Source organism: Myxine glutinosa, chromosome 13, assembly GCF_964187855.1.
Source record: "Myxine glutinosa chromosome 13, kmMyxGlut1.1, whole genome shotgun sequence".
NCBI classification, from domain to species: domain Eukaryota; kingdom Metazoa; phylum Chordata; class Myxini; order Myxiniformes; family Myxinidae; genus Myxine; species Myxine glutinosa.
In genome coordinates, this window is record NC_136273.1 from 71400032 (window position 1) to 71426545 (window position 26514).

The 26514-nt window shown below is 45.7% G+C and overlaps 1 protein-coding gene across 1 annotated transcript in view; it reads left to right on the forward strand.

The window, feature by feature from the left end:
* LOC144888584 (guanylate-binding protein 2-like) overlaps positions 1 to 26514 on the forward strand; it is a 48342-nt gene that overhangs the window by 20890 nt on the left and 938 nt on the right. The window lies entirely within an intron of this gene.

A 26514-nucleotide genomic window follows, 5' to 3' on the forward strand; every position in this document is an offset into this window, starting at 1 on the left:
ATGGTATGTGTGCCTCTATCGAGTCTGGGTAAAATGATACGTGTCCCTCTATCGAGTCTTGTTAAAATGGAACGTGTCCCTCTATCGAGTATGGGTAAAATGGCATGTGTCCCTCTATCGAGTCTGGGCAAAATGGTATGTGTGCCTCTATCGAGTCTGGGTAAAGTGGTACGTGTCCCTCTATCGAGTCTGGGTAAAGTGGTACGTGTTCCTCTATTGAGTCTGGGTAAAATGGTATGTGTCCCTCTTTTGAGTCTGGGTAAAATGGAATGTGTCCCTCTATCGAGTCTGGGTAAAGTGGTACGTGTCCCTCTATCGAGTCTGGGTAAAATGGTACGTGTCCCTCTATCGAGTCTGGGTAAAACGGTACGTGTCCCTCTATCGAGTCTGTGTAAAATGGTACGTGTCCCTCTATTGAGTCTTGTTAAAATGGTACGTGTTCCTCTATCGAATCTGGGTAAAATGGTATGTGTCCCTCTATAGAATATGGGTAAAATGATACGTGTCCCTCTATCGAGTCTGTGTAAAACGGGGCGTGTCCCTCCATTGAGTCTTCTTAAAATGGTACGTGTTCCTCTATCAAGTCTGGTTAAAATGACATGTGTCCCTCTATCGAGACTTGTTAAAATGGTACGTGTTCCTTTGTCGAATCTGGGTAAAATGATACATGTCCCTCTATCGAGTCTTGTTAAAATGGTATGTGTTCCTCCATCGAGTCTGGGTAAAATGGTATGTGTCCCTCTATTTAGTCTGGGTAAAATGGTACGTGTTCCTCAATCGAGGCTTGTTAAAATGGTACGTGTTCCTCTATCAAATCTGGGTAAAATGATACATGTCCCTCTATCGATTCTGGGTAAAATGGTATATGTCCCTCTATCGAGTATGGGTAAAATGGTATGTGTCCCTCCATCGAGTCTGGGTAAAATGGTATGTGTCCCTCCATCAATTCTTGGTAAAATGGTATATGTCGCTCTATCGAGTATGGGTAAAATGATGTGTCCCTCTATCGAGTCTGGGTAAAATGGTATGTGTTCCTCTATCAAGTCTGGTTAAAATGGTATGTGTCCCTCTATCGAGTCTGGTTAAAATGGTATGTGTCCCTCTATCGAGTCTGGGTAAAGTGATACATGTCTCTCTGTCGAGTCTGGGTAAAATGGTATGTGTCCCTCTATCGAGTCTGGGCAAAATGGTATGTGTGCCTCTATCGAATCTGGGTAAAATGATACGTGTCCCTCCATCGAGTATGGGTAAAATGATACGTGTCCCTCTATCGAGTCTTGTTAAAATGGAACGTGTCCCTCTATCGAGTATGGGTAAAACGGTATGTGTCCCTCTATCGAGTCTGGGTAAAACGGTATGTGTCCCTCTTTCGAGTCTGGTTAAAATGGGATGTGTCCCTCTATCGAGCCTGGGTAAAATGGTATGTGTGCCTCTATCAAGTCTGGGTAAAATGGTACGTGTCCCTCTCTAGAATCTGGGTAACATGATACGTGTCCCTCTATAGAGTCTGGTTAAAATGGGAAGTGTCCCTCTATCAAGTCAAGTTATAATGGTACATGTCCCTGTATTGAGTCTGGTTTAAATTTTATGTGTCCCTCTATCAAGTCTACTTATAATGGTATGTGTCCCTCTATCGAGTCTAGTCATATTGGTACGTGTCCCTCTATCGAGTCTAGTTATAATGGTACATGCTCCTCTATTGAGTCTGGTTTAAATTTTATGTGTCCCTCTATCAAATCCCTGGTGTTGGGCTAGCGGCTAGGGTGCCGGCTTAGGATCCAAGGATCCTGGGTTCGAATCTCGGTCGATCGCTGAATTAACGCCAGGGGGGTTGACTCAGCCTGTCATCCTTCCGAGGTCGGCTAATTGAGTACCAGTTCACTGGTAATTCCCTGTTTGTCGTTAAAGGCGGCAAAAAGGGTTGGCGTCAGGAAGGGCATCCGGCCGTAAAACATTGCTTCAAATAGGGGACCGAAAAACAACAACAACCACGGTTCCCGAAAAAGGCCAACCCCCGCTTTGCGGGGAAAAATGGCCTCTAAAGGTGGTTTATCAAGTCTACTTATAATGGTATGTGTCCCTCTATCAAGTCTACTTATAATGGTATGTGTCCCTCTATCGAGTCTAGTTATATTGGTACGTGTCCCTCTATCGAGTCTGGTTAAAATGGTACATGTCCCTCGGCCCAGTCTTTTTAAAATTGGACGTGTCCCTCGACCGAGTCTTATTAAAATGGTACGTGCCCTCTTCCCTGATGTTGTGTTTTCCACTTTCTTTCTGTTCTATCCTTTGTGTGTTCCAGCTCTTCAATGAGCCTCTATCTCACCGCCAGGATGGCCTACACGCCCTAGAGATAATGCACACAGCACTAAAGCTCGCCGGCACCACAAACAAATTCCAATTTCCTGCCATAACCAGCAGTTGCATCTGTGGCACAGGCACGCCATCAGCTAATGATGCTACACCACAGCCTTGTGCTGCATACTGCAACCAAAAGGTGCCTGAATCATGACCTCTGGTCACAATCGTAACACCTAATTTACAAATATATGAGAAAATGATCAAATTATTTTCTGAAAAGTACAATTAACTAAACTTTGAAGTCTTCCCTGCTCTTCACAAAAGAGATCCTGAGATCTTTATCTTCCACCAGCTAATATCCTGAATAAATGATCTATCACAATACCCAACCACACAAGATTGCAAGTATAAGTAATACTTGTAAATTAAGTAAATGAAAGAGAAATGTAATTTAATGAAACGTACTGATTCGGGGTTCTGCACACAGATAGGTACTCATTCCTCTCAGTTCATATTAGCTAAGTTCCGCAGATCTGATACGTTGTGCTTTACTCTTTTATTACCTCTGCCACCGAAGGCGAAGGAGGTTATGGTTTTCACCCCTTTCTGTCTGTCTTTGAGCAGGATATCTCAAAAAGTTATGGAAGGATTCAGACGAAACGTGGTGGGCAGGTTGGTTGTGTGACAAGGACGAAGTGGTTAGATGTTGGTGAAGATCCAAATGCGGCCTATCTATTGGATGCAAAACATAACTAGAAAGCCAGTGAAAATGCAAAGCCTGCCCGTGTCTGTTTGTATTCAGACATCATCTTCTTTTTCCATATGCTAAAAATAACGAAAACAGTTTTAAAAAAAAATACAAAATCAGAATTAATGATTTTATGCAGCCTTGACCTTTGAGCTTTAGATATAAAAAATCATCTTCGAGCTTTTGATTGGTGAACCAATTCAGTGACTTAATATGCAAATCTTAAAATTTCAGGTCAATCGGATGAAAAGTGACGATTTGATGTGACTCTTGACCTTTGACCTTTTGACAAAATTATTAATTTACCTTCTCCATATTACCATAATGCAGCTTTGGTGAAAATTTGATGACAAAACTCAAATTGTAAATTGAAATTTCAGGTCAATTGGAAGAAAATTGATGATTTTAGGTGACGCTGACCTTTGACCCTTTGATAAAATTATTAATTTGCCTTCTCTGTATTATAATGATAAAACTTTAGTGACAATTGGTGACAATACTCAAATGGTAAAAACGTTATGGTGTGCCAGCGACTGGCTAATAAACCATTCGGCCTGGCGAAGGTATGCGCTCTACATTCTACTTTTAATTCTTGTTTTGCTGGTCGTGTTTTTCATCAGATTTTCTGTCCCAAACCATATTTTGTTGTGTTGAATTGTCGAGTTTGTGTCTTGGCAAAGTGCGGTATACTGGTGATAGTTGGGTTGTGTCCTTTAAAAAAAAATCCACATGCCTCGTTTTTGCTCCTTTTGTTCCAGGTATTGTTATTTCTGAAAGCTCATCTCCATCCTTTTCCTCTCCTCACCCCCAAAAATCCAAACAATGTGACACTCTTCACTCTGAAAAAAAGAAAGAAAAACAATACCTGGAGAGTTCCTATAGCTATATAGCACGATACTCTGCGCAGTGTTCACGTATACAATACAGCACTTCAATTTTAATAAAATGATTTATGATCGTTAACAAATGTTGTTCAAGTAAATAATAATTAAATGTAAACAAAATAAAGATCCTAAAAGTAATATAAATATATGAATTATAGAATTTGCCACCATTTTCCGCAGTATCTATTACATCACCCTGTCGAACACGTTAATTCGTTTTTTGTGCCTGTTGTTTGTGTCCTTTATGACATCCTTAAAAATTCCTGTTTGGAATGATTTTCAATTTTGTATGACTGTCGCATGGAAGCGCATGGAAGGCAGGCGCATGGAAGTATTTCTGCGTATTTGTGATCGGAATTAATTCAAAGCCAAAGTACATTAAAACCAAAGAATAACTTGTTCCTCGATCATAAACTGATAATATGGACAGACGGACGGAATGAACCAAACACTTAACCCTGCTTTTCACTTTGCGTGTCCGGGGTAACAACAAAAACAGTAACAACAGAACAAAAACTCAATCTCCCGGGCTCAGTTACAACTTAATCCTCTCTCCCTTTTTCCTTTCAATAACCCCAAACTAAATGTTCACTGCATAAAATGTCTCTTCCTTTAAAAACTCTTCGTAACATAAAAACGCTTCACAAATGTATTTAAAAATGCATTGCTCGGCTTATTACTCCGTCAGGACTTACACATTCATTATTCTTTTTCATTAAAATCGTGCCCTTTTCTCATTCATAAGGCTTATTTGCCAAAACCTCTACTCCTAAACACATAGTTCACCCAAACACCTCTTTCAACTATAGCCGAGTTTTACGCCGTGCTTTCAACCACAATCATTCGTACCACCCCACCCATGTAGTCTGTCATAAGTTAACTAGTTTGGGAATCCTGAAACATCCACTTTGCAGAAGTTGTGTGCATGTGACAAAAATTTCCCCTTCACGCTCATTCATGGTGTCTAACCCCCACATGTCAGTGCTTTCCCTCTCCTGACATCTGCTCCCCCCTCGTCCCACCACCTCTCTGCTCCCCCTTCATCGCACCCTCTCTCAGCTCCCCCTCGTCCCGCCACTCTCAGCTTCTCTCTCGTCCGGCCTCCTCTCAGCATCCTCCTTGTCCCTCTCCCTCTCAGCTTCCCCTTTGTCCCTCCCATTCTCAGCTTCACTGCAGTTGCATCCCCTTTCAGCTTTCACCTCGACCTGCCCCTCTATCCTTCCTCCCTACTCCTTACCTTCATGGTTTTTCCCCCTCCCGGCTTCATGCCCCCTCCCCACATCCTCCCCACTTCTCCCTACCCTGTACCCTCTCCTTGCTCCTTTTCATATTCCTATGCCCCACCAGAGGTCCCTAATTGTGTGGATCTCAACCATCTGAAGCCTCCGCTCCAACCTAACAGACCTCTCAATCCAGGCCACTTCTGATAAATCAGACATAATCTGTTTAACAGAATCCTTCCTCCAACAGGATATCCCTGACTCTTTAGTGTCTCTCCCTGACTATTTTTTCCTCCGGTTTGATCAAACTGAATCCTGTCATGGTGACAGAATTGCAATGTACATCAACAACCCCATTTCTCACTCGACGTGTATTGGTCTTATTCCTCCCAACCCCCAGGAGTACCTCTGGATGGAACTTCCCCTCCACTCCCGTTTCCTGATTGTCTGTGTGTTGTAACATCCTCCCAACAGTGACAACTACATGTACATCTCTCTGACGACATGGACCAACTTATAACCACTCATCCCAACTCTCTCTTCCTCATACGTGGTGATTTCAATTATCACCATGCTAATTGTCTGGGTGTTGGTACCTCTTTTACCAGCCATGGCACTTCAGCAAAGGACTTCTGTGATTCCATGGAACTGACTCAATCTGCAAACTTTCCAACCTGGATTTCTCCCAATGACAAATCCTCCCTTCTGGACTTGTTGATGACTAACTTCCCTGCCAATGTATCTTGCTCTTATTCTGCCCAATTCGGTTCATCTGATCATGTGCTTGTGAAGGACAATATCTCCATAGCCATTCTTGGGAAACATCCTCAGCATCGGCGAGTCTGGCAGTTCAATCAGGCAAACTGGCAGGAACTGTGAGCAGCCGTCACACTTTGGGACTGGTCGGTCTCCTATATCGACTGCCCCTGAAATGAACTCCACCTGAGAATTCTTCCACAGACACCTGCTCTCTCTTATGCAGAGATTCATCCCATCTCGTCTTCACCCATCCCCCCGCCAATGGTACACTGATTCCTGGGGTGAGGCAGTTGCCTTGAAACAACTTGCATTCGCCTCCTGGAAGGCAAATCCGACCGAAGGCAACCACAGGCCATTCCACAGAGCCTGTCCACTCTCAGGAGAGCCAGAAAACAACATCTGTCCAACCTTAAGAATGAACTTTCAAACTTGTCTCCCTCCTCGAAAACCTGGTGGTGCCTTATTTCCAACATCCGATAAAAAGCAAGCACACCTGCAGCAAGAATCTTTTTTGTTGCTGGTTTGCCGTCTCTCAGACACATCTTAATGATTATTTATTTATTTATTTACTTATTTACAAAACAGAACAAATGTTTGCATGGAAGATTGCTGAGGCTCGAGGTGGCATAGTTAGTCGTCGAAATGGGCAGTAACTATGATTCTCTTAATTTGGTGCAGCGAGAGATGGTGCTTCAAATTGGTGGAATAGTGGAAAATGAGCCGTCGAAATGGGCAGTAACTATGATTCTCTTAATTTGGTGAAGCGAGAGATGGTGCTTCAAATTGGTGGAAAATGAGCGCCCTCTCTCAGATCTCTCGATGTCTCCATGTCTCTCGGTCCCTGCTCTCAAATGTTGTGTTTGTGTCCTTCCCCCTCTCTCCCCATCTTGTCTACCGCTCCCGATGTTATATGTTTTATGAGTCGGTTTGTCTTTCTGTGTGATTAATGTTCGCTCTTTCACGAGCCTCGATCTTGTATACAAAAAAAAAAAAAAAAAAAAAAAAAAAAAAATAGGCCAGCGGATAGGTGCTAAAAAAATGAGCGTATTGTGCATTTTATGATAAAAGCATGAAACTTGGCAGACTCGTACTAGACATCATGGGGAACATTTTAAAGATTGGAGGCATTCTGGATCTATCCTGTGTCAACCGTTGCAGCCATTTTCCCAAGATGGCTGCCATCGAAAAATTTCTGCCGATAAGTGAATGACAAAAATCACTTTTAATAACATATTGTTACAGACACGACTTTGATGTTAAGGTGGGCCGAGCGGAATGGCCGTCGTGTCCGCACAAATTACCCGATTGTACCCGAACGTTGACGAAGCCGCGCCACGCTGGCTCAATAAGGAAAAGAAGACACACGGCTGAATTATAATGACAGACACCAATGTTTCGATTCTCAATTATATTCGTACGGAAAAGGTTAGATTACAGGGGCTAGAGGTATATCACAGGAAGACGGGCACTTAGACACACTCTTATATTAACCCCGGACAGACGACAGGTAAACGGGACAACGGCTGACTCACACGGGGTTTGATGGCTAGGAAAGGCAGATAGCGATGGCTCAAGGTGCACTCTTGGCTCAAAGCAGGGTACAGTCCGGTCCAAAGATGCGGGGAGGTCACCGCGCTCGGAGGGGACGTTCTTTCTCAGGCGGGTTCTCTTCCTCTCAGCGATCGCAGGCAACGTTCTTTCTCCAGCTGGGGGCGCATCTGACGTCACATCCGGCGCGTGGCCGCGTATATCCGGCGGGGAGTGACACGCCCTCGGCTCGTTAGCTCCGCCTCGTGGAATCGGCACGTTGCTTCTCATTGGGTGCGTGCGGGGGGGTTTACCAGGCTCCGCCCTTGACGAGGAGCTGACAAGGAGCCCCTTCGTGGTAACCCCGTGGAGCGCATGGTCTGGAGCGCATCGTCTGGAGCGCATTGTCGATGGCGGCGAACCGAGCCGGTGGGAGGACGCACACTCCCACCCCGCGCAGCGCCGTGCCCCTCTGTTGTTGTAGACGGGGAAGAAGATGGGAGGAGGTATGGGAAAGGTCCTAAACTCACTACTGGTGCCATATAATCACATTCTGGTGCAACGAAGTCATAATTAATGGAAACGAGGCCTTAACTGACATAGACTAAGAATAACTAGGAAGATGTCCGAAAGTTGTCTACGTGTGGTGCGGTGGACCTGGGCACGACATTTAATGGGGGAATAAGGGGAAGGTCGGCTCTACTGATTGTTATTTACATGCAATGGGACTAGGGAATGGGGGATTGGGGAAAGTTGGGGAGTATTGGAGAAAATAGGGGAATATTTACAAGCGGATATGGAGGCCAAATTCCATATTCGCAACATTGCACCCTTCTCTACCCTCGGGGCGTCCCGACCCGATAAATTTTTACCTACTTTAGTGTGGCACGCAATGTAGTTCCCTCTACTATTAACTCTACCCTGAGTGCGACAGTTTTACAGATATTCACGAATGAGTAAATATGTCCCCCTGCGACGTTGCACCCTTCTCCTCACAGAAACACACCCACAGGATAACCGAATCCGGAAAGAATTCTCAAACTAAACATACAGCCGGTAGGGAGCATTATTTACAAGATTACGCTGATATCTACACTACGATCCAGGACCTGTTTTTTTGGAGGAACACATGCAGATGTTATGCATAGAGAGAGCACGCTTGCCAGCATCGATACACCAACCCACGAGTGCTCTGTGGCCGACGGCCTTTAATAACGTGCAGAGCACCCTTCCCGAGCATCAAAAGCACCACCCCACCACCAATCGGTGCAGTCACCATTGTTCATTGGAATAAAAATAAATTCGACAACCCCTAACCCTGCAGGTGTCTCTTGCTCTTCTTGTGGTGCACTTGGTGTTAACTAAAAGTGGTTCACCTGTATGGCATAGGTGCCACGTTGACCCATAGGTCCATCCCCGGGTGGTGCTTGGCCGCAAACGAACTGCGGTCCATTGTGGGTGGCCACAAACATTGCGGTCCATATGGTGTATCGATCCCGGCAGCAAACAGCGAAAGTGCAGGCCCACAACTGCGCAGCCAGCACCTCTCTCTCCTCTCTCTCTACCCCAAAGCCAGATCCTCGGAGGTGGGAGACAAAAGAAGCAGACAAGTGAGTAAGGTGGTAAGGGCGCAAAAGTGCACGCAATGTAAGGTGATGCACACTGGGGGCACATGGGAACCAGGTGAGACAGGTACGTTCCTATCGTACGCCCCCCCCCCACCAGGTAACCTACATGGCCCCTCCCTTACCCCTTACTGCATCCACAAAACACAACACTACCCATAAACATCTACTTTACAAATCAACAAACATCCCTACTGTCTTCCCCGTTCCTCCCATAAACCAAATTCGTCTTCTCTCCCTCCTAACCAATCAAATTTGCCATTTTCAACTCTCATCAAAATTTGCCATTTTCAACTCAACATCAAAATTTGCCATTACCAATTCATCATCAGTCCCTCCTAGGGAGGGAGAGATGGAATCACCCCAATGTCTCATCCACGTCGTGATGCGTCTCACAAATCCACAGCAATCTCATTTCCTGCTACAAAGAACAAAGAAAACACAGGTGTGGAGTCATCATCATCACCACAGGTAAGTGGCTGCGTATGGTGCGACAGGTTCATCAATCCTATCTATCTCCTAAATGACTTTAACAACTTTACACTACCCGGGGTCTTTCTCCGGCCAAACCATTGGCCCTCTTACACTATGGGTTCTAAAAACCAATTCCCATTGGCCAAACTGTGGTGCTCTTCAATTTGGGGTCTCACTCCCCCGATTCATCTCCCGGTGCCCTCGCACAATTTCTGGGCTGTGGCGTGTACCTCTCCCAGTGGGTCTACCCACCTGCACACCTCCACCACTGCGGTTGCCTCCGAGCTTACCTGCTCCTTACCCTAACCTAACTACCTGGGGAAGGCCCTCTGGCACTCTCCCCACTCGGTGCCCTCTCTGGCACTGGGCTACCCGGGTCCATCCTCCGGATCCTCGGGCCCCATCCACAACTCTACCGGCTCCCAGAGCCCACCTGCGGCCTCACCTGGCCGACATCCTCACAGTGGTGGAGTGCCCAACCAACTACACACACTAACAGGCTACACGCCCAGCCATTTCCACAACACTAATGCACCCATCCACAACACCATTCTGCAACCGCACCACAGATGCCAATATCCAACCACAATTTACCTGTACCCTCTACCTAACACTTACACTACCCGCCCCGGGTACTCGTGAAAGGGGTCCACTCTTCCCCCATCCACACCTTCGCACCATGCACACCACTCCGTACCACTTACTCCAACTCTCTCCACACACCTGTACTTGCACACCTGTGCTCTCACACCTGGTGCCACCTGCACCCTTCTCTCCCCAAGTGCATTCGCGCTGATCCACACACTCACTACTCACACACTGCTCCACACACCTGTCCAGTTGCACACCTGTGCAATCACACCTGTTCCATCCTCACACACACACGGCATCATCTCATCTAACTACTCCCTTCTGAAACCTGCGCTTCCCAGTCGTCCCTTTAAACTATTGCGCTCCCTCGTCATTATCATCCATACTAATCTACCTGCGTCCCCACTACAGGTATCAGTCACTAACTAATCTTAACGTTACCTACTGTCATCTTCTAGGGCCCTATTGATATAACCTAACCCACCCGGGCTAGTTTTCACTGCCATACACCCCATAAGCTATTGCTCCTTTGCCCCCACATGGGAAGGATGGTGGATTTGCCATCCCACCACATCGGGGGTCTCTCACTACCAATTTCGCACATCAAATTTCAACAAATTAAAAATTTGCCAATCATCTGCCAATCACTGTACCATTACCAATCATCACTCTGCCAATCCTTTGCCAATCATCAAATTTCGCCTTTTTCTAATTTCGGGGCCAAAACACTAACCTCATCACCCAGTCTACTCACTACTGCCTCTCGGTGCGCCAATTCCTGTCCAAAGCCCGGCTTCGTAAAGCCAAGCAATGGATGCTGGTTGTTTTGTGCCAGCGGCTGGATGCGTCCGGCACTCGGTGCAGGGACGGGGGCTTACCCGGGCCGAGATCCCACGCATCACCTCGGCGTGGAGCCATCCAATGTCCCGATCTCGACCTGCCGGAATGCCTCAACAAAAAGTGGTCGCCATGACGACCCTTTCTATCGGGCCGCCCGCTCCGCCTAGTGGAGCACGGACGCGGCCGTTCAAAGCGAGGCCCAGCACGCACCGAGGGCCCGATTCGGCTAAAAGTCGACCTAACCTCTAACCCGTTTAATGTCGATGCTTCACCTGCATGCTTACACCCCGCAGCCCGTTCCTTGCTCACACATCCAGCTGTGCCCATGCTCCTCGTACCCTTCCTTACACACCCAGGTACCCTCATTCCACTCACAGCCTTGGTCACACACCTGACCACCGAACACTTTGGCACACATTCGTTGGTCGCACACCTCACCAATACACCGCTTCGCACCCCCTCCTCGGTCACCTCCTCTGTGACAATCACAGGTGTGCCCTCATTCGCACACCCAACCACGTGCCTCACCACCAATTCCAGCGTGCATTCCCACTCACGCTCTACCATTCCAGGTGTGCATCCTTCCATCCCAGGTGTACATCCTCGCTCACCTGTCACAACTAACTCACGCTCCATGTCACTCTCACTACTTTCACCTCCATTCCTGACAGCGCACTCACCCTTACTCTTGACAGCGCACTCTTTCCTCATGCACCTGTCCGTCACACACCTTTCTCGCGCACACTCTCCCGTTACACCCTCTGTAACACTCACCACAGGTGGACACTCTTCCTTACTTCTGAAAGCGCACTCTTTCCCCATGCACCTGTCCGTCACACACCTTTCTCGCGCACACTCTCCCGTTACACCCTCTGTAACACTCACCACAGGTGGACACTCTTCCTTACTTCTGACAGCGCACTCTTTCCCCATGCACCTGTCCGTCACACACCTTTCTCGCGCACACTCTCCAGTTACACCCTCTGTAACACTCACCACAGGTGTGCATTCTTCCTTGCCTTTGACAGCGCACTCTTTCCCCATGCACCTGTCCGTCACACACCTTCCTCGCGCACACTCTCCCGTTACACCCTCTGTAACACTCACCACAGGTGGACACTCTTCCTTACTTCTGACAGCGCACTCTTTCCCCATGCACCTGTCCGTCACACACCTTTCTCGCGCATACTCTCCAGTTACACCCTCTGTAACACTCACCACAGCACGCCTCCATGTGCTCCCTCGCACACGCGCTACGACCGACTCATTCTCGCCAACACCCTCACTCCTTGGCACACACTTTTTCCTCACACACCCCAGAGTCGGACTTTCTCGCACACCTCCTCTTTCGCACACCAGACCTGTCACACACTTCACCAGTGGCCTCTCACGAACACCCGGGTCTATTTCGACCCCCAAGCTCATTAAATCCCCTGGCGCATCATACGCACGACCATATTGGTCACCACTTACACCGGGTCCTCTTTTTCTTCGCTTCTCCTCCATCACCTGCGAATCCCTCATCCGGTTAATGAGCACATCATCACGATCCAAACACAGACTTTGGACCAATTCTTTTATCTCCTCTTTTATCTCTTTCTTATCCCCTCTCCGTCGCTTCTTAATTTCGCTCACCCCTTCTTCCACTTCTTCTAATTTGTGCTTCACCTCTTTTATTCCCCGGTACGTCTCCTCAAGCTCATCCTCCAAGGCTACCTTGACCGTTTCCATGTGCGTCCTCACCTGCCGGTCCTTCGTCTCCATTACCTCTATCACCTCGTCCAGCCTCGTTGTCAGTCCCTCACGTACCATCTGACATTCCCTCTTTGTCGCTATCAAGTCGTTTTTTATGTCGTTTTGTGTCGCTTTTAAACCTCCTAATACTGCAGTGTTCCTTTGAACCTGCTCCGTTAGTCCTTTTTGTCCCTCCGTCAGCTGTTCCACCTCCTGCGTCAGGACCTCTATGCCCCCTTGTAACTTTACAGTCCCCTTTCTCACCTCTTTCTCCATGTGCTCCTTACAGTGCCTCACCTCCTCGCGCACTCCTCCGACCTCCTCACTCACTCCTCTTCTGATCTCCTCTCCCATCACTTGCATCTCCTGCCCAGATGCCACCCTCATCTGCTCCATTTCCTCCCTGTGAGCATCCAGTTTGGTTTCTACCCCCATTCTGACCCCCTCTATCTGCTGCTCCATTTGTTTAACTTCCCTTTCCGCTTGGTCCCTCATGTCCCTCAATTTGCCTTCCATACTGTTTTCTAACCCCTCTAACCCATTTTTCACTCCCTCTATTTGATTCTCTTGAGCGGCCATTCTGTTTTCTACCCCCGTTAACCCATGTTTCACTCCCTCTATCTGATTCTCTTGAGCGGCCATTCTGTTTTCTACCCCCGTTAACCCATTCTTTACTTCTTTTATCCCGTTGTCTAACCCCTCAAATTTCTTTTCTAATCCCTCACCGGTACCCCTCATTTGGCCCTCTAATCGCCCACTATCAACCCTCATTTGGCCCTCCATCCTATCCATTTTTGCATTCAGTTGGGTCAAGAATAATCTGAGGTCAAACCCGGTTTGCCCAGCGTCCCCAGCCGCCACCGCAGGCTCGCCCTCCGCGGCGCCGCTATTTTGGGACCCTTCAACCACGTGAGCGAGCGCGCCATTTTGCGCGCCCGCTACTTCGTGCGTGACGGCGCTATTTTGCGAACCTGCCGCCCTCACTGCTTCGCTCTCCTCATGTCCCTCAATTTGGTCCTGGACCGACCCTGCTTCACTCTCCCCTACCGGACCCCAGCCGTCTTGATCCGCCATAGCGCGACTTGCAAAATTCGAGTTTCGTAAAACAAATCCAAATTTTTTTTTTTTTTTCGTTATAATTTCGGCGAGCGCAGTAACCGCGCTCCGGATCGATTTCGTCGAGCACAGTACGCGCTCCGAATCGATTTTCCCTCCCAAAATTTGGGCCTAACTAATTTAGTCCCGGGTCCGAATCTCACTCCTCGACACCAATTGTTACCGTACTAACACAATTGGTGTCCAAAATTTGGGCTAAATAAATTTAGTCCCAGGTTCGAATCCACCTCCTGACTACCAATTGTTACAGACACGACTTTGATGTTAAGGTGGGCCGAGCGGAATGGCCGTCGTGTCCGCACAAATTACCCGATTGTACCCGAACGTTGACGAAGCCGCGCCACGCTGGCTCAATAAGGAAAAGAAGACACACGGCTGAATTATAATGACAGACACCAATGTTTCGATTCTCAATTATATTCGTACGGAAAAGGTTAGATTACAGGGGCTAGAGGTATATCACAGGAAGACGGGCACTTAGACACACTCTTATATTAACCCCGGACAGACGACAGGTAAACGGGACAACGGCTGACTCACACGGGGTTTGATGTCTAGGAAAGGCAGATAGCGATGGCTCAAGGTGCACTCTTGGCTCAAAGCAGGGTACAGTCCGGTCCAAAGATGCGGGGAGGTCACCGCGCTCGGAGGGGACGTTCTTTCTCAGGCGGGTTCTCTTCCTCTCAGCGATCGCAGGCAACGTTCTTTCTCCAGCTGGGGGCGCATCTGACGTCACATCCGGCGCGTGGCCGCGTATATCCGGCGGGGAGTGACACGCCCTCGGCTCGTTAGCTCCGCCTCGTGGAATCGGCACGTTGCTTCTCATTGGGTGCGTGCGGGGGGGTTTACCAGGCTCCGCCCTTGACGAGGAGCTGACAAGGAGCCCCTTCGTGGTAACCCCGTGGAGCGCATGGTCTGGAGCGCATCGTCTGGAGCGCATTGTCGATGGCGGCGAACCGAGCCGGTGGGAGGACGCACACTCCCCCCCCCCCGCGCAGCGCCGTGCCCCTCTGTTGTTGTAGACGGGGAAGAAGATGGGAGGAGGTATGGGAAAGGTCCTAAACTCACTACTGGTGCCATATAATCACATTCTGGTGCAACGAAGAGTCATAATTAATGGAAACGAGGCCTTAACTGACATAGACTAAGAATAACTAGGAAGATGTCCGAAAGTTGTCTACGTGTGGTGCGGTGGACCTGGGCACGACATTTAATGGGGGAATAAGGGGAAGGTCGGCTCTACTGATTGTTATTTACATGCAATGGGACTAGGGAATGGGGGATTGGGGGAAAGTTGGGGAGTATTGGAGAAAATAGGGGAATATTTACAAGCGGATATGGAGGCCAAATTCCATATTCGCAACAATATTGTTAATATGTCCATGCTATATAGCAAACGTACTCAATCATACTGATTATAAATATGTCCTATATATATATATATATATATATTATATATATAATATATATATATATATATATTATAATATATATATATATATATAATATATATATATAATATATACATAATATATATATGTAATATATATATATATATATAAATATATATACATATATATATATATATATATATATATATATATAATTATACATACTATATATATATATATAATATATATATATATATTATATATATATATATATATATATATATATTATATATTTAATGTATCATATGACCAATATAGGTCATTTGATAGTCAAAATAAAGAAAATTTGAAACATAAGGGTTAATAATCACGATCCTTTCGGTATCACAACATGTATTTTCATGAATGGTACATTCACTAAACACAGACCATGGATGGATATATCCACAGACACACACATAGTGATATATATGTCAAAATATTCTACAATGTTCCCCCATCAAGAAACCAACATCAACAGCTATTTCAGGTGTGTTTATATTTTTGATTTTTGGATGTAAACTTTTACTACCTACACTACAACAACAACAACAACAACAACAACAACAACACAACATGCATTTTAAGGCCATTTTCTCTGCAAGAGCGGGGTTAGCCTTGCGGTCCCCCATGACAATATTCTCCATTTTGCCCTATTTTCTGCATCTCTCCTTGTTAACCCCCTTGCCCGCATTTCTTCTTCCACCATCTTTAGCCAAGCCTTTCTCAGTCTTCCCCGTCCTCTACTTCCTCCTTCATTCATTTCCATCACTCTTCTCAACCAGTCACTTTCATCCTTCCTCAACACATGACCAAACCATCTCAACCTGTTCCTCTTCACAGCATCAATCACAGGCTCTATTCCCATCATCTTTCGCAATTCATCATTTGTCTTCCTCTCTCTCTCAACGATACTCCACACTTCCACCGAACCATTCGCATTTCCACCCTTTCCAGCCTTCGTTGCTGCTCTACGTTCATTACCCATGTCTCGCTCCCATGAATCATAACACTTCTCACACATGCAGCATACACCTTTCCCTTCAGCTTCAACGACACTCCCCTCCTCGTCAGCACACCACACAGTTCCCGAAACTTCTTCCATGCACATCTCACTCGAGCAACCGTTGCCGAGAGTGATCCACCTTCTCCATTCAGCATGTCTCCGAGGTAGCAAAATGTTTTCACACCTTACAGTTTCACGCCGTCTCCAAGATCCAACTCAACATTTCCTCCATCTGCAGCTCCCTCTATGCACACCTTACATTTGAATGTAGCTGCCACACTGGATAATGACCCTCTCAGACCACTGCATTTTTGATGATCCCACTCAGCGCACATTGTACATTGAATGTCGGAGTGAACGACATCCTTCCTGCACACAGCACATGGCCACTTCCCAGTTCTTTCCACCTCACCACATGTTTTACCACTTGCCATCACCTTCGTCTTTCCAATATTCTCCTTCAGACCTTTTGTCTCCATACATTCCTTCCACTTGTTCATCTTTTCCTTCAGTCCATCCATACTTTCTGCAATCAACACCAGATCATCTGCATACAACAACTCCCACGGTAAACCCTCCTTTACGTTCTGAGCCAGCACCTCCATCACAGCTACAAATAGTAGTGGACTTAGTACCGACCCCTGATGCACTCCCACCTTCACCTCAAACTCACCACTGTTCCTGTCCTTCGTCCTTACAGCTGTGCGCGCCCTTTTGTACATTGCCATCACTTCTCTGATCATCCATTCCTCCACTCCTAACTTCCTCAATGCCCATGTCAATACTTCGCGTGGAACCCTATCGAATGCTTTCTCCAGATCAACAAACCCAAGAAACAACTTCTTCCTCTTCTCCATGTACTTCTCCTGCAACTGCCTCACAATAAAGAGCACGCCTGTTGTTCCTCTTCCGGGCATAAATCCAGACTGCATTTCTTTGATCTTCACCTTCTTCCTTATCCGCCTCTCCAACACCCTTTCCAATACCTTCATTCCATGCTCCAATAACGTTATCGCTCGGTACGAGCCATACTCCAGAGGGTCACCTTTCCCCTTATATAGAGGGACGAGGGTACTCAGTTCCCAATCCACTGGAATGCGGCCTTCTTTCACCACCAGATTACAGATCTCTGTCATTCTCTTCACACCCCCAACTTCCTGCTGCCTTCAACATATCTCCCACAACTCCCGTTGGCCCTCCCGCTTTTCTACTCTTCATTGCTTTTATCGCTTCCTCAACTTCCTTCTCAGTTATCTTCTCTGCCGGTCATAAAACTGGGTTACTCTCTATGTTGCCATCCCATTCATTCTCTGTATTTAACAGCATTTCCATATATCTTTTCCATCTTCCTTTAATTCCATCTGGGTCCACAACGATTTGTCCCACTTCATCCTTCAAGCAACTCACCCCCATCACATCACACCTCTCTTTCGCTATCTGCTTTGCAATCCTCAATACCGCTCTCTGACCCTCTTCCAAATCCAAGCGTTCTCCGAACAATTTCCTACATGCCTCCTGCGCCTTTGCTACCTCTTTCTTTGCAGCCTTATAACTTTCATTCTCTGCTTTTTCTGCTCCCGTACCCTTCGCCTTCTGCCACTCCTTGAACTTCTTCCTCTTCTTGTCAATCCTCTTTCCAACTTCATCATCCTACCACCATGTTTCCGAGTGCCTCGGTGGTCCTTTTGTCCATCCACATACCTCACCAACGGCTCCCAACAGACTATCTTTCATTGACATCCAACCACTTTCAAGCTCAGCCACATCATCCTCTACCCTACTCAGCCTCTCTTTTAATGCCTCCCTTACTGTCACCTCTTTCAACCTCCACACCTTCATTCTCGGTTGGTACTTCACCCGCCGATCTCTCCTCGCACCTTTCACCCTTATGTCGCAGACAACCAAGTGGTGCTGTGAAACAGCCTCCTCCCCCGAGATCACCTTTGTGTCCCGGAGGTGCCCCCTATCTCGCCTACGCACCATCAGGTAGTCAACGGTTGTTGTCAACCCACCTGATGTGTATGTAACAAGCTTATTATCCTCTTTCTGGAACTGAGTATTACAAATCAACAAATCAGCTCCATCAGCAAACTCCAAAATCCTTTCACCTTCTCCATTTCTCACACCATATCCGTAACCCCCATGAACTCCCTCAAAACCATCCAAACTCCTTCCCACATGTCCATTTATGTCTCCTCCTACCACAACAACTTCCTCATCTTTCACGTTTTCCATCAGCTTCTCTATCGCACACCAGAACTTGTGCTTCTCTTCATCGCTCCGACCAACCTGCGGAGCATATCCCGAGATGACGTTCACCAAGAGCTTTCCAATCATCATTTTCACCATCATCAACCGATCACTCACTCTAGTCACACTCACCACACTGTCTACAAACTCCTCAGAAAACAGGACACCAACACCATTCACGCCCTCCGGGCACCCTTGCCACACAAACTTGTATTTCTGTCCCTGCCTACCCTTCACCATTCTCACACCACTTCCCTTCCATCTCATCTCTTGCACACAACATATGTCCACTCTTCTTCTGATCAATACTTCCACCACTTCTCCTGATCTCCCTGTCATTGTCCCTACATTCCATGTCCCAAACCTCAGAAACCGATCTCCACTTCGGGCTGTACCCTGCCCATATGTAGTTGTAATTGTCATGGTTCTCTTTTTGAGGCAATGTTTTTATGGCCGGATGCCCTTCCTGACGCCAACCCTCTTAGTCGCCTCTTATGACATGCAGGGATATGGTGTACCTATTCTAAACCAGGGTACACACCGGGAACTACCTACACTACAGCACTATGATAATATGTTTTATTTGATTTGTGTCTTCCACTTCCTTACATTCTATGACATAAGTTTTTTGGAAACTTTTAAGTCAAATCTTACAATAAAATATTGACCTACACATGTTGTGTTATTAGTTATTGTTATTGAAACTTTTAAGTCAAATCTTACAATTAAATATGGACCTACACATATTGTGTTATTAGTTATTGTATAAGTACTAGGAACGGTACCCACCCTATGGGCGGGGCTTCAATTGGGAGGCCCAAATGAAAAGGCTAAATATCAGAAATTGAAGGCTTTTTTTCTTTTGAACGATTTATATAAACATCCGTTAAATCTCGATCGATGCAGCCGTTTGTGCGGCACCCGGGAAAATAACGTCATGCGGGAGCAAGTATCAGCAGGATGTGGCAGTGTGGGAGTCAACGTTTCTGATCCTCCTTCATGCCGAAGTAGCCCACCACTTCTCCAAGCAATCCGCTCTTCAGATTCGCCATGACAGATTTAAGCTTGATACTGAAGACGCGTGCAGTTAGTCCTCCCGATGTCGTATGTACTCCCGATACGTGTTTCCTTCATTGTAAAAACTTCCGAATCAACAGCTAAAAGGATTTTGAGCCGATAGCTGTTACGGCCTTGGCAAGATCGATGGAGACAGCGATCTGTTGGCGTGTACACCGCCCAAATAGCTATGTGGAATTCTCTCATGTAGAGATTAAACTAATCGTGTTCACAATCGCTATGTCGTATGTACTCCCGATGCGTTTCCTTCAGTTGAAATGGGTTAGAATTCTCTCAAGCAGGGATTCAACCCGTGTCCTTATAAAAGGTGTTTGTCTGAGGTCACTGAGTCCTGTGCAGCGATCGGTGCAGCCGTTTGTATGGCACCCGGGAAAACAACATCGTCACAATGAGAACAATGAACGTTATGCGAACACGAATGTTATGCGGGAGTCCAAACCTGAGAATGCTGGAGACTAAAGTTGAAATTGGGAAAACTAAATAGCCTATTTTACTCCTGGAGATCCCAGGATTATCCACCCAAAATATCGTAGAGATCGGTTCAGCAGTTTTTACGGTACCTTCAAACAGACACAGACAGACGGACGAACATTTGGTGAATTATAGTAAGATTACAAAATGTATCAAATTATTCAGCTGATTAATTAGAAGCAGGTGTTTTTTGCAGAACAGATCCAGAATGCCTCCAATCTTTAAAATATTCCCCATAATATCTAGTTTTAGCGTGCTCGTGCTTCTTATTATCATTGCTTTTTTGTTTCAGATTGTGGTGAGTGTTAATATAATCGACTGCTTATCACAATGAAGAAAGTGTTCACGCTAGTTCAAAGCAGTAATATCACAAAGTCCGTGAAGGAGGACAATACACACATGGACTGGAATAAGTGTATCTTCTGCCAGGAAGACACCAGTGAGAAACTCACGTGCCCAGCAGACTTTGCGGATAGGTTCCAAGGAGCTGGTTATACGTCTATTGTTTAAAACTTTATCAGCATTCAACGACCTCGGTTGCCTGCCATCAAAGCTGAAGTTGACTCGAATGGACGATGGTGATGGACTGGAGAAAACATTCTTAAATAGGAAAGCAAAATTCCATAAAACATGCAGTCTTAAATTCAACCAAAACGAACTCAAACGTGCAGCTAAGGCTGCTAAGCGGAAGATGTGTGTCACGGACGGGAGTTCCTCTTCTAGTGCGAAGGAAAAGTTCACACGTCAAATGGTCTCCCGAACTGATGATGCTGTTGGCAATTGTTTCTTTTGTGAGAAGCCCGCATCTGATGCCCTACCTCTCCATAAAGCCTCAACGTTTGGCCTTGACACTCGCGTGTGGCAGTGTGCTATTAATCTACAAGATGAACGTTTGTTAGCTAAGCACAGTGAAGGAGACTTAATCGCGACAGAGGCTGAGTACCACATCCAACACAGTTGTCGTTGTACAACAGAGATCGAGATAGACCCACAGCATCACATGACGAATGCAACACAAACATTGCTCATAGCACTGCATTTGCTGAACTTATTTCAAACATGCAAGGTGTTTTTGAGAATGAAGACATTGCCCCTGTATTCCAACTATCTGTATTGAAAAAACTTTATACTGATAGAGTTGATCAGCTGGGAGAGGGCTCCTCTGTAGTTCACTCCACAAGATTCAAAAACAAAGTTCTAAGCTACTTTCCTGAGTAGGAAGCGCACACTGAAGGCCGGGATGTGCTTCTTGTGGCCAATGGAAATATCGGTAAATCGCTAAAAAGTTCGTGCCAGCACGATGGTGACAGTGAAGCAGTGTTCCTCTCCCGTGCTACAAACATTGTTCGCAGAGACATGTTGACAATGAAATGCTTACCATTCAGTGGTTCATTCAAAGAAGATTGTCAAGAAAATTCCGTGCCTCACTCATTGCTGATGCTGGTCACAATGATCATGTGTGGGACAAATATTAAGAGCCAAGAAAACTATTTGTCGCAGCCAGCTTTGTCCCTATCACAATTGATGACATATAACAGCTGTGTGCATCGACGACAACAAACATCACAGGAAACCAGACATACCGAACAGCGTGAGACGCCACTTCCACTCTTTCTCGGAACATTGATCCACTCAACGACAAGATCTCGAGATCTAGTTGATACACTTTATAGGCTGGGATTGTCTGTTTCATATGACCGTGTGCTAGGCATGTCTGCAGACCTAGGCAACTCTGCCTTTAGCCACTTCTAGAGTGTTGGACCGCCTGCACTCAACATTGGCGTGTTCACGACATCAGCAGTCGACAATATTGACCATGCCCCGACAGTAACAAGTGCGCATGGATCCTTCCACGGAACGGGCATCTCCTTGTTTCAGCACCCTGACACTGAATATTGTGGGACTGAGCAATTGCGCATAGCTATCAACAAGTCTGGCAAGAAGGTCAGAAAGCTACCAGAAAGATGCACACTTGTACCTGCAATCACTGCAGTGAAGAAGGGGGCTCCTGTTTCAGAAGTATGTGGCCTCATGCAATCAGACTGTAGTCTGATGACTGAAGCAGTAGCAGAAGAGCATAGGTGGTGTGATCACATCAAGAACGTTGTTGACACAGACAATGATGGAAATGCAGATAAGGATATACTGTATACGTATCTTGGGCAGCATATCAGCCATATCATGCTTCAATGACAGAGACCACCGATCATGGCCCCACAGCATTCAGTGCCCTTCTCCCTCTATTCCCTGATGACTTAAAGTCAGTCGCGATGATTCGTCATTCCATGGAGGTGGTGAAAAAAGCTGTAGCAATTCTCAATCCGGGACAAATTCCAGTCATTACGTGTGACCAGCCCTTGTTCAAGCTTGCCAAAAACATACAGTGGATTTGGCCAGAAACGTATGGGGGAAGGCTCATTTGTGATACTGTTGGGTGGTCTACACATCAAGATGACACTGTTTAAGGCACTTGGTGATCTGTTGGATGGCAGCGGCTGGACATCGGCACTCGTGCAAGCTGACATAGTTACAGCAGGAACTGCAGACTCATTTTTGAAAGCGACTCATGTCAAGAGAACCGCTCCTGCACACCAGGTGACCGCTTGCACACTGTACAAGCTTCTACATGAATCGTATGCCGAGTACCAAGTATCCCAGCAAGACACTGATGCTGTACCATTTGAGGAGTGGTGCAAACGCAGAGCAGAAGACAGTCCACAATTCTATTTCTGGCAGCTTGTCCTGAAGATACAATTGAACGTACTGGCCTGGGACAGATCTATCCATGAAGGCAACTTCCTTTTGTACGTGAATGCCTTGACACAGCTGGAATGGCTCTTCCATGCTCTTGACCACTATAACTTGTGTCCGTTCACCTGCGGGACATGATGATGCTTCGTGACAAACAACCAGGTGTGTTTGCAACATTTTGCAAGGGAAAGTTCACCGTCAACAAGACATACCGACCATTCTCCAGGATGGCTTTGGACGAAAGCCATGAACAGAACAATGCCTGCGTGAAAGGTGATGGGGGTACACTTGCACAGACTCCTACATCAGCTAACATAAGCCAACTTCTTCCAACCGTGGAGAGATACATCGTGCTGATGTATGACCGTGGAAGCTCTGATGACAATGTAAACACGGCCAGACAGACTCTGTTCACACAAAAAGGCAGGAACATAGAAAATATACCACCAACACAGGATGTTCTAGATCAACATCTACATCGAGTGGGATATCAGGCTGGCCACGTATGGGGTCAGACCCCTGATAAAAGTGCCACACCTGCCCAGCCCAGCAAATTTCGGTTGGATGCGAAAGAACGATTCGGCCGAATGGGAAGTGATGTGGATGAAAACAGTACTGTGTAATTTTCTTAGTGTTTCTTGAATGAATGGAAGAGACCACACTCAGTACAAATAAACCTATTTGGAGAAATCAGAGTTAATAAATTTGTGTTATTCCTGGAATTTCTCATTTTCATGCTTTTCCCTCTCAAAATGACCTTAACATGACCCATGGAGGTCCCAAGAATAATGGAAAATAAATTTTTATGTGATAATCTATCATCCTTGGAGTTACTTTAGTGAGTAGATGCTATTAAAATGACAATTTGATATAATCTGGAGTAATATTGCTCTATGCTCGCAAAATAATGATTCTGACTAGTGGCCATTTTGAAAATGGCCGCCACGATTGACACAGGACAGATCCAGAATGCCTCCAATCTTTAAAATGTTCCACATAAAGTCCAGTATTAGTGTGCCGAGTTTCATGCTTTTATCATAAAGTGCACGATACTTTCACCTATCTGCTGGACGAGAATGACAGGAATGGGAATTCGTAATCATATACGCTGTGTTGTTTTTTGAATTTATATTTTATAAAAACAATACCAATGCACAAAGGTGTCATTGTAACAATGGTTGGAACACCATAGATGAAGAATTATTCGAAATTTATTTAATTTAAGTTACCCAACAAGGAACTTTAACACAGGAGGATACCATTGGGCCCATTAAACCAGGCGCACTATGGGTGCCAACCACTGAACTATAACACTACGTGGAACGGACGGTGCCCGTGATCCGCTGAAGCCACCGACATGTATGGCGCCCCCTATCGTATGCACCCAGAAAAATGAATGCCCCCATAGCCTTTGTGGGTAGGTGTAAGTTTTCCAAGATAAATTTTGCCATTATTTTCATCGCAAGAACGTACTAAAAATATTGAATCCATGATTATCAATGTTACACACATGACTAATACTGTAATGTACACTGTACTTGCACAAAATACAAGGCAAAACATGGCTATCAAGGTCGAGTTTAGGTAATTTTGTGGCATACTGTCCATAATTCACACACAAAGCAAATTACAATAAACATGTCAAAAAAAATTAAAGGAAGTGTAGCACAACAAAGCGCTTAAATTGCATCATATACTTCATACATGTACACATACATAGATATAATAGTGAGTAAACATGCATAAATGTCCATGATAGGTACATGAACATTTTCTGTACAGTGTATACAGTAACAAATATGTTGCATTTCAGAAATGAGCTGATGAGAGTGAGGCAAGAACTTTCAACTGTAGTTATACAAATAACAAGGCAAATTGCTGTACACAGTCAAGTGTCAAAGCTTCATACTATTAAAAAAATTACCAGTGACAATAATTTTCACTATCATTAAGATCATACATGTCTTTGAAATATCTGGATGTTGTATGCTAATAAAAAAAAAAATCCAATTTATTATCATTTTCTACATAATATAAAGTCCATGTCTACTGATGACGAAACAAAATTGTTTTGGCTAGGAGCTTCCTTACTTTGGGCCCGGTAGCAGCATCTGTTTTTACCCTTCCTAAGTGGTAGAGCTTGATCTGTCCATACCGTGATGCAATTTTCTTGATCAGGCTGTGAATGTGGTTGTTGTCAATTGTAGTATCAAACTGGTGACGGTGCAACTGAGGAAATAAGTTCATGTGGCTTGTGTTCTCCAGAACTGAGGAAGAGATAGCAGATGTCACTCCACGGCCTTGAGGAAGCTTTCCTTGAGTTATTCTTAGAAGTCGCTGGAAACATTTCTCTGTTTCTCTACATACAGATACTACGCTAGCTGATGGCCTCTGCAGCCTCCCGCGATCTTTCATGGTGACAAAGTCATGAGCATTGCCATCAGAAGATGACATTGCATTGGCACATTCCATACAGTCCATATGCAGCCTAAGAGATTTCACAATGTATCCACTGATGTAGTTGACAGCCGCATCCTTATATTCTGATAAGGGCTCAATATGTGGCATGTCACTGTAGTCATGATCTGTCTTGCTGGGTTGTCTGGGAATGAGATCATACTTTCGAGTAATGTTCATAGTTGTGACATCATTGACGCTCTCAGTGTGAAGAATGGCTGTGTCATCACGAAGAATACAGTTCCCAGTGCCATTTTTTATGTGATGTCTCATCAACAGGCGTTTGTATGCAGCTTTGAACTGTCTTGCAGTGGGGTTGTTGTTGAATCCTCCACGTGCTCTGAGGGCGGAAAAGAACAATTCAATGTGATCCTGAGAGAATTTATACGTTAGTAGGTATTTGAGTGGGGCATCGGTTGGTGCGACAAGTTCTTGATACATGTTTAAAATGCTTCTGATGCTAACAACGAAGCCAACAAAACCAGTCTTTCTTGGTCCTTCACACATTTTCCTACCAGATCCATCTTTGAGACCGAGAAGGAAGACTTCAGCATCATGCAATCGTTGTTGAATGGATGCATGGTTGTCCCCTTTCAATGGTGCTTTCAGCCCCCTTCCAAACGGATTTCTGCTGTTTAAAGCATCGAAGGCTGAATCAACATGCCGAAGAAACTCTATAGTTGCACTGCAGCCCTGGAATTGTGGAAGTTGAAGTTTTTCTTCGCAATATTGCAGAGCATCAGCAACACTGGCACTGAATATTTGTGCTGCCAGGTTCACTTTCATTTTCTGCGTTCTCCACTGAATGTGGGCATTTTTTACCTTGTTCCCAAGTCGGAGTCCTTCAGATCCTTGAAGTTTGTGAAGCTCTTCAATGTATGTCCATTTCACACTTTGACCATCCTGCGTTCTAAAAATCCCACCATCTGCAAATGAATTGCGAAGTAGTTTCAGCATATGGCAGACGTCAAGTATCACATATACGCGCACGGAAGGGTCAGCTGGGTGTGGAAATGAAGGATCCATTCCATTGATGTTCACGTTTGCTCCTAGTACCTTCATCATTGCAATATGGCAGGATGGCCCATCGCACGTTAATGACACAGCACGTACACCAATGTTATTCAGTCGCAACAGACATTCCAGAACCAAATTTGCCCTTTCTGCTCCCGTCATTCCATCTATGAGGAAATATGCTAATGGTATTTTCCAAGATTCATTCACTGAGACTGCCATGAGAACAAGGGCATCTT